Consider the following 13126-nt stretch of genomic DNA (forward strand, 5'->3'; position numbering starts at 1 on the left):
CACCCACAGCAGACGGCCCCCGCACTGCTGGGCTTGTGCCTGCTGGAAGAACCTTCCTTCCCTTCTGCCTGCAGGACAGGCTGACTGCGGCCAGCATGGTCCATTTCTGATTCTCACCAGAAAATCAAAGTGACCACGTTAAGCCAGAGCCCAGCTTCCTTTGGCAGGTCATCGGTGAGAGCTAGCTGAGGCCTTAGAGTCACAGAGGCAGGTGGCAGAGGAGTCTGTGCCTCCTGCTCTCGTGCCTTGTTTTCTCCCCTGTGTTGAATGTCCCACTTCCATCATGTGATGGACCATTAGTTGCCCACCTGACAGTCCTCTGTCCTGATGGACATCTCTGGTCACAGTCGCCTGTCGTGGGCTCAGGAACTTGGTCTCTTTGAAGATCTGGTGGCAGGCCAGGAACTGCATTTTGAATGGTGAGTTGTTCTTTGGGGTTGAGGTCACGGCCTTGCTGTCACACCCAGGAGACTCTGCTGGTGTCTCCACCCGACTTACAGACACAAGATCTGCCACATCCAATGGCCTGAGGAGCAGGGCAGCTGGGTTCTGCTCCACACCTGCAGCCTCCCAACTCACGGGTGTGGCCAATGCTGCTGACAAAATTGGACCCAATGGGAGACATCTTGGAGCAGTTCTTCGTTTATCAATGGCTTCCACGCATCCCCACTGAAGCGAGCATTCTGGGTTCCCTGGTATCAAGTCTCAGCTCAGACCGGGTATCTAACAGTTCCTGAAGTCCCCTGGGTGGACTGGTGGACTCCTTTCGCCAGTGTATAATCTCTGTGCTAAAGAGCTATAGGAGCTGAGCGCGGTGGTGCAGGCCTGTAATCCCAGCGACTCAGGAGGCTGAGGCAGGAGGATCGCAAGTTCAAGGCCAGCCTCAGCAACTGAGTGAAACCCTGTCTCTAAGGAAAAAATATAAAAAGGGCTGGGGATGTGACTCAGTAGTTAAGTGTCCCTGGGTTCAATTCCTGGCACCCCTAACCCCACCACCACCACCAAAAAAAAAGGGGTGGGGGGACCTAGGAAGATTTGGGGAGGGATTGAGAGAATATTTATCATTTACACTTGCTGCTTAACAGAGTCTTTTCTCTAGGCAACCTCGTAGCTCATTCCCTGGCGAGTCTGAGAAGTGGTTCAAATCTGGAAGCCGGAAGGAACTCACAATTTTCATTTTCAGTGCCGACACCAGTCTCCCCGCCTTCAGTTGCTTTGGATCTTTAGTTGTTGTTGTATAAATAATCCTGCTATTGGCTGCCTGTGGCGCTCATTTCTAGAAACACCTGGGTCCCTCAGCCTAGGTCTCATTGTGGGTCACAAGCACTTTGGCCTTACCACCCACTGAGGTCATCACAGTGGCCTGGACTCCCACACCGGGTGCCACCACCTACCCTCTGCTGGTCCAGAATCCTGCCATCCCCGTGGGTACCATCCTCATGGTAGCATCTTCTGCCCCCAACTCTGGCTGACAGAGGGCAGCAACCACTTAGGCTTTCCCGAGTTCCCGTGTCCCCACCCCAGAGCATTTGGATTGCTTTGATAAAGGAATGTCCCACAAGTCCACCTGAAGGGCTGGTCCGCTGGTGTGCAATCCATCTCCCTAATGAGCCGATTCCATGTGCCTCTGACTCCCTCAGTATCTTGCTCAGGCCCTTCTGACATCTCCACAGCATCGCTCGGCACTGTCCAATAGGAAGAAAATGTGACCCACATAGGCACTTTTGCATTTGTCTAGTAGCCTCAGTAAAAAATGAAAAGAAACAGATAAAATAATAACAATATTATTATAAATAATTATTAACCTAACCAACCCTAATAATTAATGATTATAATAATAATGTTATTGTTATTATTATTTTGGTACTGGGGATTGAACCCAGGGATGCTCTATCACTGAACTGCATTCCCAGGCCTTATTTGTTTTTTCAGACTGAGTCTCCCTAAGTGGCTGTGGGTCTTGCTAAGTTGCTGAAACTGGTTTCAAATTTGCAATCCTCCTGCCTCAGCCTCCTAAATTGCTGGGATTACAGATGCAAGCCACCATGCCCAGCAAAACAGGCAAAATTGATGAGAATTATATATTTTATTTAATCCACTATATATCCAAAATTTTATTATTTTCACACGTGCCACGAGCCCTATTTCACCCAGAATGCAGCATCGCTTCTAACTCACTGTGGCTGCCATGTTGGGCTGCTTGGCTGTGGGGTCCTACTGGGTCCAAGCTTCAAGAAGCCATCTCTGTGACAGGTTTGGATCAGCTCCGGGTGTCCGTGGCATGGCATGAACTCCAGTTCCTTGATCTAGTCTTATATTTTGTTCCCCCAGCTAGGCACTCTCAGCCACACTCCCCGTGACCCCCAGCTCCTGGCACACCCTGCAGCCCTTGGGGAGATAAGCACTTGCTTCCCATGGCAGAGACTGCCCTTCCCCACCCAGGCTCTGCCGAGACCCGAGCCTGACCTATGCGGGAGATCGGGATGGATCTTAGAGAATTCTGTGAAGCAAGGAGTGGAGATGGCCAGGGGCTGCGGGGAAAGGGATGGAGGAGTGACTGTCTCATGGGCACAGACCTTCAGTTTGGGAAGATGGAGGAGTTCTGGAGGTGGATGGTGTGATGGTGCCCAACAATACAACAGCATTTAATATGGACCTAAAATTGGTTAGGAGGGTAAATTCTATATTATGTGCATTTTAGCATAATAGTGAATCAAGATGAGACATATCTGCCTCACATCAGGACTTCCGATGGCAGAGGGAGGGTGCTGTCCTCAGAGGGCTCAGGGGAATTAGGAATTTCAAAGTCCTAATACCAAGGCCTCCTCCTTCCCTGTCCATGCCTGAGGCAAGAAAACTGCTGGATGTGCCCATGCGGTCTCCCTGGTTTCCCTACCTTTGATCAAATCCTCGGCTTGCTTGTGGGCAGGGCCTGCCCCTTGGCTTTGGGAGATGAGGCCATCTTTAGAGGGAAGGAAGCCCTCTAGGTTTCCTGGTTTGCCCTGAATCAATGGCCTCTCATTTGCTCCTTGCAAAGCTTCTAATGCAGGTAGAAGAAGCAACCAGTGCTACATAATTACCATTGCTCCAAACCTTTCAAGTGCAGGAGCTATTGCACAACCCGGTGCTCCACTTTCCACTGCACCTCCCTCTCCACCTGGGGGCAGGGGGAAGGTCTTAGGAATTGTGAAGCATGGCACGCTAAGGGTCCTCCCCACCCTACTCACCACCTCGGTGGAGCCCTTGTGGTATCTGTCCACCGAGGCTGCTTCCCAGGCCCATCGACTCCTCTTTTCCTGAACTAGACTGAACGCAGAGCCCAAGATCAGGCCTTCCGGGCACATAGCTCATCTGGGAGGTGGACCCGGGGAAAGCCAACAGAAGAGTATGTGGTTGAGTTGAGCACTACAGGGGGCACCTGGATGGATCCCACTGGAACCTTCTGGAAGCACAAAAGAGCCTCTCAGAATGGTCCACTTGAGCATCAGTGGTGAGAGGCATTGATTCATTGGCTTCCAACCCCTGCTGTTTGAAGACAGCGCCAGGAGGGGAGGCGTCTCCTCCAGTTCTAGGCTCTGCCTGTGGGTGTCCCACGCAGGCTTCCTTTGGTGTCTTACCCCATGGAGCAGCCAAGCCTCAGGACAGAAAAAAATGATGTGTGTTGTGTATTTGAAGTGAGAAGCTTGGGTACAGAGTGGGGGAAGCTCTAGAGGCAGCTGGAATCAGAGGTGAGGCCCAGAGGGTGTGACACAGAGCAAGAGGTAGCCGATATGCCTCTCAGAATTGCCTTTATACCTTAATAATGACAATGATAATATTTTATACCAACTGAGCAGGCACTAAGTGCTCCGGTGCATCTCCTCTTGTAGCCCCTGTGACGGCTTCTTGAGGCAGGTACTTCTATTTCCCTCCTTTCATACACAAAGAAGCTAAGGCACAAGGTCACTCAGTAAAGCCTGAAGACAGGAAAGGAACTCGGGTCTGAGTGACAGCTAACCTACATTTCTAACCACCAGAAAGTCTTTTACTTTCTAAGATGTACACTTGGGGCTGCGGCTCAGTGGTGGAGCGCTTGCCTAGCCTGTGTGAGTCACTGGGTGCGATTCCACATATAAATGAATAATAATAAAAAAAAGTTCCATTGACAACTTAAAAAAAAAAAAGATGTACACTTGGATGTTCAGAGTGGGTTTTGTGGAACCTGGTCACCAGAGGGACAGTCAAGGTCAGAAAGGAAGCAGGAAAGGCCAGGATGTAGCTCAGTGGTGGAGCACTTGCCTGGGTCCCATCCTCAATCCTGGAGAGAGAGAGAGAGAGAGAGAGAGAGAGAGAGAGAGAGAGAGAGAGAGAGAGAAATGGAGGAAGGGCACAGGGACCTGGGGACCACACATAGTCACTGAAGGTCAGTCAAGGGCAAAGCCAGTGGGAGGAGAATGCAGCCAAGCACACAGAACTAAGTCAGGGAAATAGATTCCTACAGCCACGGAGGTGGATGGAGTAGGTTCAGGCAGGTGGCGGGAGTCATGATCCTGGGTGACCCACAGGTCTGAAGCCAGGGTGAAGGCCTGCAGCCAGGCACGAGGACACATTCCTACAGGTAGCAGGCCCTCTTTAGTTGGCAGGATGCTGGCTTCTAGAGAGTTCTGACCAAAGAATAAAATAACATCATCTTGAAATAACCGTATCTACGGTTCTGATGAAAATGGTCTGTATTCACAGCTCTTCTGACACCAAATGTGTGGGGTTTTTTTTCCCATGTCAGTAACCAGTTTCCCAACTCTCCAAAACCACTGGCGTTTGATGACTCAATGCATTTCTGACACTAACCGCTGGGAGTTAATATCAGCCTCCAGGTTACAGGGCTCAGGCCCACAAGACTGCCCTCGCTTCAGAAGCCAGTTGAAAGTCTGGACCTCATGTGCTTCTGACCAAATGGCTATAAATTGGGAGTTCCTGCCACTCCTTAGGCTGGGTAATTTGCTAAAATGGATTATAAAACTTGGAACAAGTTTAATTCCCCTGCTGCTTTATTATAAAGGATATCAGAAAGGATGAACCCCTGGATGGCCAGGTGCCAAGGGCAAGGTCCAGGACGGTCAGGAGGGCAGGAGATTCTGACGCCACAGGTTGGAAGGCACCAACCTCCCAGCACATGATTCATCCACCAAGACATACCGTGTCCTTCAGTGTGGAACAGCCCCTCCGCCTCTCCTGGTCATTTGAAGGCAACAGGCCAATTATCATTTTGTTTTGTTTTTGGTTCCAGGGATTGAACCTCTGAGCTTTTATCCATTGAGCCACATCCCCAGCCCTTTTTTATTTTTTATTTAGAGACAGGATCTTGCTAAGTTGCTTAGGGCTTCATTAAGTTGCTGAGGCTGGCTTTGAACTTGCAACCCTCCTGCCTCGGCCTCCAAAGCCACTGGGATCAATTATGTTTTAATGTCCCTCACTGTGAGTTTACCTGATGTGACTGTGATGGAGACCAGGATGTCACAGAAGATGCCTGGTTCTCTCAGTGTGTCCTCTCAGGCAGCGCATGGTGTCAGTTTCTCTCATAACTGGTGATTCCTTTGATCACTTGCCTTCAGGAATGTCTGTTGGGTTTCTCAGATGAACACATCACGTTACATTAATTATAGTATTTTTGTAATAATTAATTTTTGTGGATAGGCACTTTGAAATGACATGAACATGCTATTTATCAGTTTGAAAATCATTTATATCTTTATGGAGTCATGGATTCCTATTTTATTCAATAAGTTATCATCCATGATCATCATGATTTTTTATTTACATATTTATGGAGTTGTAATTTCCTATTTTATTCAATAAATTATCATCCATTATTCCCATGGTTTATTATGATGCTCAAATCACCCTTGATTGACCAGCAGGGTCCCCTCCAAACTGGCCTCTGTGTGCTGTTGACATGTTCCCATCCTTGTCTAAATCTTTCCTTACTTTCTGGCACATTCTCTGAACAGTCCCTTACTTTCAGGTTCATCTTGTACTTGTCCTGACCCCCTCTGGAGTGTTCTATTTTTCCAGAGTCCTGGTTTCTTCCAGGTGATTCTGGACTCTAAACTGTGATCCTGACTCTCAGGGTGTTGCTGCTTCTAAACTCTTCCAAAGGTCAGAGCTTAGGAATGTATTTATGCACATACTTACATTTACACCTCCATGGATTTCTATGTCTCTGTCTATAGTGAAAACCATGAGTTCACACTGACCTCTCCAATTCCAGCCACAACACGTTCTAGTTTTCTCCCTTATTTATAAGGATCTTGACGACGAGGCAAGGGGCTCCCGATGCCCTCAGTGTAGATATATTGACTTTCGTCAGTTCCCCTGTGTGTAATAAGTCTCCCATGCAGACACCCCCTGCATGACACTTGGATCGACACCCCACACCCCTACACCAATGTGTCCTGCTGCAGAAGTCCCTCCACTTTCTCAGGTTCCAACATCTGAGCCAGAATCACACGCTCAACCCCAGACATTCTCCTCACCCTGCTCGGGCTTTGTCAGACCAACACCCTCTACACCCCACTAAGAATCTGACACCAAGGACCCTTAACACGGTCACCCCTCCTGGCTGCCCCTTCATGAGAATACCCTTGTCACTCCGTCTGGGCTCTGACACCTGCCCCTTCCCTTCCCACTTGCAGAACTCTGTGCCCTTCACAGGCTCCAACTCCACATATAGGCTGACACTCCACTGTGTAAGATGCCCAGTACCCTGAGCGCATCACCATGCCCTGTGTGGTTCCTGCTTCTCCCCAGGAGGGCCCCAACACCAGCTCCTAGTCATTGTGGTTCCACTCCACTTTACTGCCACCCGATGCTTGGCCAGCACTGACATCCTCTGGATTGAATCCAGGAAGGGAAGAGGAAGAGGATCTGCTGAGTTTTTCATTCAGTAGCTATGGCTTTCAGGTCTAGAAGTTTCATGTTGGTTCTTCTGCAAATGCATACCTTCTTTAAATTTTTTTCATTGTGAAATAGAGCACACATTATCTGAAAATGCATACAAGTATGCCTACAGTCTAATGAGTTCTATCAGGGAAGTGCTGATGAGCCTCCCATTGTGAGCCACATCCCCAACCCTATTTTGTATTTTATTTAGAGACAGAGTCTCACTGAGTTGCTTAGCGCCTCACCTTTGCTGAGGCTAGCTTTGAGCTCCTGATCCTCCTTCCTTAGCCTCCCCAGCTGCTGGGATTACAGGTGTGCACCACAGGGCCCTTTTTGCTCAACATTGTATTTATGAAATTCACTCTCATTGCTGAATGTAGCTGGAATTCATTGCTTTCCATTGCTACATTGTATTCCATTGTTAGAATATACTGTGATTTATTTATTCTACAGCTGATGAGGCTGTTAGAAGCAATGCTGCTGTGCACATCCTGGTGCTTGCGCCCTCTCCTGGCTCCCATGTGCATGCAGCGGACACATGACCCAGGAATGGCTGGAGAGGGGGGGTTCCTGGGTGTGCTTATCTTCAGTCCAAGCAGAGAAAGCCACATCGTTTTCCGGTGGAACCGTCATCTTTGCACACCCACGAAGTCTGGAAGTCCCCATTTCCTGCGTCTGAACCAACACGGTTGCTGCTGCTCATTTTAATTCTGTCCGTTTTCTTATGAGTATATAGTGGAATTTCATAGTGATTTTAGTTGCTTCTCCTGGTGACTGATAAGGATGAGCACCTTCTCCCATGTTTATGTAACCGGGAGTTCTTCTTTTACTAAGTGCCTGTTTCAGGATCTAACCTCTCTTTCTCCAGGACTGTTTTAATTTTTTTTTCTGATTTTTATTATTTGTTTTTATTTTATTTGTATTTTTTTAAAATTTATCGGTATCAGGGATGATTGAACCCTAGATGATTCAATACATCTTTTTTTTTAGATATATTCCTAAGCACTTGTTACTTTGACACAATGGGAAATAGGATTTTTATTTCAGTTTTTGATATATAGAAACACAGTATTTTGGAAGGTTGACTTTGGATCCAGCCTTCTTGCTAAATTCTCTTTTTAATTGTAATCCTTTGTAGATTTTCTTACACTACCTTTGCTGCCTGGGCTGCAGCTGCCTCCCGAGAGGAACTGGGGGCCAGAGTGGAGGGCAAAGCTTTGCCAGGAAAGCACCTGGCTTCTCTGCCCCTGCCCCCCTCCTGCTCTTGTGAGTGGAGGATGATCACGTGCCCTGCTCCAGGGGCAAGGCACCTGTAATTTCCTAGGCTTCTGAACTCAAATAGGACAAGGGTTATGATGCGGTTTGTTTTCATTTTTGTGGTGCTGGGGAGGGAACCCAGGGCTTCATGCATGCCAGGCAAGCACCCTACCATGGAGCCACACCCCCTACCCAGTAATGTGGTTCCAGAGTGCCACTTAGCCAGTCCAATGGCCTGTGTCTGTCCAGCTACTCAAGGGGCTGAGATGGGAGAGTTATGTGAGCCCAAAAATTCAAGACCAGCCTGGGCAAAAGACCTCATCTTAATAAATAAATAAACACACAAGAGACACGGCTAAGAATCTCTGGCGAGGTCTGGGATAGAGCCTGAGAAGCTGCCTTTATAGCAAGCTCCCAAGTGATGCCAACGCTGTTGGGTACCAAGATCCTAAGAATTTCCTCTTGAAGAATGGACAAAAATCAGGAAGGAGGAATGGCACAAAAGAATCCAGAAAATGCTATGAACCAGGACATTGTCCTCTCCACCAGCATCAGTCCTTAAGCATTTAACAACAGCCAATTATAAGCAGATACCCAGAGAAAGATTCACCCTGGCAGAAGGACATCCAGATGAGCAACCTGAATTGCAAGGGAGCTTTGCTTGTTTATTCAGAAAGAATACCAGAATGTCTATAACATTTGTTCTCCAAAATTCCAAACCAGCAGCATCAACATGGGGTGAGACATTTTTGGAATCGTACACTCTTGGGTCCCATCCCAGACCTACTGAAACAGAAGTTCTGGGTATGGGGCCCTACGTTTGGTTTCCAAAAGCCCTCCAGGTGAATGTTATTCACAAGAAACTTTGAGACCTACTGATCTACACAGAGCACAATTATCAAGTAGGAAAGTGCTGGGAGATTGGGAAATTAATGATGACTTAATTGTGTACAGTCCTACAGGTTTTGATAGGGTCTTGTGATAGTAAGATTATGTGTCAACTTGGCTAGGCCACAGTTCTCAGATATTTAGTCAAATATTAAAAAAAAAAACAAAACACACAAACAGGGCTGGGGAGGTGGCTCAGCGGTAGCGCGCTCGCCTGGCATGCGTGCGGCCCGGGTTCGATCCTCAGCACCACATACCAACAAAGATGTTGTTATTAAATTCTCTCTCTCTCTCTCTCTCAAAAAAAAAAAAAAAAAACACACACACACAAACAAACCTGAGACAGAAAGATAACAAGTTCAAGGCCAACCTTATCAATATATCGAGGCCCTAACCAACTTTGTGAGAACCTGTCTTAAAATAAAAATGAAAAGGACTGGGGATGTACAAGTCAGTGGTGAATTACCTCTGGGTTCAATCCATAGTACCAAACAAATTTTTTTAAATGAAAATAATCTTAAAATGGAGTCGACTTTCCTAGGCTTGACTTACTATCCAGAAGACATGAAGGACATTTGATTAGATAAACTAGTTAAAAATTATATTTAAAGTAAAAACCTCAATTACGTCACAAGAATAATGAAAGGGAAACATTGTGAACTCAGGTCTCAGATAAAGTGCAAAGGTCCATAATGCATAGTGAGCTCTTACTAATCATTAAGAAAAAGACCAGTGTGTTAGTCAGGGCTCTGTCTCTGTGGCAAAACACCTGAGAAAAACAACTTAAAGGAGGAAAGATTTATTTTAGCTCACGGTCTCGGAGGTTTCAGTCTGCAGTTGCTGGGTGGGGGCCCTGTGGCTTTGGGCTTCTGATGAGGCAGAACATCTTGGGGGGGGGCAGCATGGAACAGAGCAGAGCCCCTCACCCACCTCCAGGCATCGGGGGAGCAGAGGGAGAGAGGGGCTGGTGACCAACTCTTCAAGGGCACATTCCCAGGACAGCCTCCCTCCAACTGGGCCCCACCTCCTAATGTTTTCATTATCTCCCAAACCCCATCAGCTGGGGAACTTGTCTTTAGGGGCATATTTAAGATCCAAATGATAACAGCCAACAATCTATAGAACTCTCGCTGGGCTGAGGAGTTGGTTGGCAGGCGTGTGCTCTGGGCCCCACACCGCTGGTCCTGCTCCCTGCTCCCAGGGTGGAGGATTACAGCCTCCTTGGCTTGCTCTTGTGCAGCCTCTCCCTCAGGCTGTCAAGGGAGACCTGCCTGGGTGTGATCAGCAGTGGGTTCAGGAAGCCTGGAGCTAATTCCCTTCTCTCCTCAGCTGCCCTGGAGGGGAATGGACTCATTCCTAACCTTTGACCCTTTCCCAGTGAGCACTGCTAGAGACAGTGACTGAGCTCTCCAGTGGCACATAATTTAGGCTAGAGAAATTAGACACCTGAGGATCATGGGACATCTGTGCCTGTCTCTGTGGCCCATCAGATGTCCCGTGGGAAGAGTGCGCCAGAGCATGACCTTTCCCTGGGAAAAGGCCAGAGAATTACCATCCGGAGTGCAAAGTCTGGGTAGGGATCCTCCTGCGGAGTTTAGGAAGGTATTGCTGCACCCCCACCCCTTGTCCTGCCACCATTATGGGGCTAAGGTCAGAGTCCCTTCACACATCTCCTTTCTGCTCCTCTGCATTCTCTTTTCCACAGTGATCTTTTTTTTTTTTTTAATGTTTATTTTTTCAGTTGTAGTTGGACACAATACCTTTATTCCACTCATTTATTTTTATGTGGTGCTGAGGATCCAATCCAGGGCCCTGCGCATGCTAGGTGAACGCTCTACCACTGAGCCACAATCCGAGGCCCCATAGTGATCTTTTCAAATGAACAATATGCCCACTCTCTGCTCGAACGGTCCCCTCCTGTCCCAGTGGTTTCCAGCCTCCTCACTGTGGCCCTCGTGGAAGGATGTGCCCTCTCAGGTCTCATCTCCCACCTGTCTTCCCTTTGCTCACTCCTGCCTTCCTGGCTGGCTCTCTGCTCTGGGGTTATTCCAGGCCTTTCCTCTATCTACGCAAGGGCCTGGGTGCCTCAGTCCCTCTGTCCAGAACACATCATAAGGCTGCTCCTTGGCATCATTCCTTCTCAATTTTCTGACCACCTTTGTAGAGCTCCCTGCCCAGCTGTTACCCAGCACGTCACCTCTCCACTTCTATCACTCATCTAGAAGGCCTTCCTGGAGCCCCTACCTGCTCACTGTCTCACCTGCTCCTGCTGGGAGGTCCCCGACACCTATAGTCTTTGTGAACGAACAAAAATGCAGTCGTCCCTCAGTATCTATGGGGATTGGTTCCAGAATCCCCCTTGGATACCAAGATCCACAGTTGTGCACAGAACCTGTGCACATCCTCCCCTGTGCTTTAAGTCAGCTCCAGAGTATGCACACCCGAGACAAGTAAATTCCATCAAACAGTTATTTAGGGAATAATAACAGGGCAGGGGAGCATGTTTATACAGATGCAAGATTTTGTGTCCCCCACCCCACCCCCGAGTACTTTTAACCCACGGTTGGTTGAACCCATGGATGGGAATCAACCTACGGATAAAAGGCCTATGTAAAGATGTAATATAGGTCAGTGATTCAGGAGAAACACAATCCTGATATTGAAATCGAGAAAATTTCTATGCTTCTTCACATGAGGACGTACTATAAATATAGCAGGCCACTGTCTCCAAGAACATTCTTATAGCTAAGTCAACAATGAGTTTCAGGACTGTTTTTCTGTCCCTCATCCCCAGGACTGGAGGTTGAACTCAGGGGTGCTCTACCACAGAGCTGCATCCCCAGTCCTTTTTATTTTGGGGGACAAGATCTTGGTAAGTTGCCCAGGCTAGTCTCAAACTTGTGATTCACCTGCCTCAGCCAATGAATAGCTGGGATTTCAGATACACACCACTGCACCCAGCCTCATAGGTTTCTAACATGTTTCAATAGAGAGCAATGTGTTGAGGCTGGGGATGTGGCTCAAGCAGTAGCGCGCTCACCTGGCATGCATGTGGCCCAGGTTCGATCCTCAGCACCACATACAAAGATGTTGTGTCCGCCGAAAACTAAAAAATATTAAAAATTCTCTCTTTAAAAAAAAAAGAGAGAGCAATGTGGCTTAACATCAATGAGGAGAAAAAATTTAAAGTCTGTAAATTTTTACTTTGTGAAAATATTTATGAGGGCTGGGGTTATGGCTCAGCGGTAGAGCACTTACCTAGCACGTGTGATGCCCTGGGTTCAATCCTCAGCACCACATAAGAATACATAAAATATTTATGAGCATGAAAATTCATTAAAAGCATCTGGGTTGGGGGAAGTTCTGTCAAAAAGAAACAGTCCAGCTATGTAGCTCTCAACCTAATAAGGTTTCCTACTAAGGCAGACTAAAATGTCATGAGGGGATGTTTTGGGGGTGATGAAAATGTCCTGTTGTCACTGTGTTGGTAGTTACTTGTCAAAACTTATCACTTGAAATAGGTAAATTTATTTTTATGTAAATTATGCCCCTCCCCTGTATTAGGGATTGAACCCAGGGTGCTTTACCACTGAGTCATAGCCCCTGCCCTTCTTGAATTTTTTATGTTGAGACAGCTACTCAAGAGGCTGAGTGAGGCAGGAGGATTGGAAGTGTTAGGCCAGCCTCAGCAACTTAGCAAGACCTTGTCTCAAAATAAAATAAAAAGGGCTGGGGATATAGCTTAGTGGTAAAGTGCCTCTGTGTTCAATCCTTAGAACTACAAAAAACCCTTTTTTTTTTCCTGATAAAAAAAACCATGTTCGGACAGTAAGATAATACTGTACTCCAAGGGATAAGCTACATTTTACTAAATCAGTGCATTCTCATTTCCTTAGATGGTGACTGATCTTGGACCAACTGCTACATGGCCCAATTCTGATCAATGAGATGGAGAGATCTTCTGATTGCAGTGACTAGCAAAGCTCTTATTTTCATAACTAAAATGGGAAGAATCTTCACTGGCTAGCTCTTGTCTCCTTGACTTTCCTAATTAGAAGGTGGA

Source organism: Urocitellus parryii, chromosome 7, assembly GCF_045843805.1.
Source record: "Urocitellus parryii isolate mUroPar1 chromosome 7, mUroPar1.hap1, whole genome shotgun sequence".
NCBI lineage: Eukaryota > Metazoa > Chordata > Mammalia > Rodentia > Sciuridae > Urocitellus > Urocitellus parryii.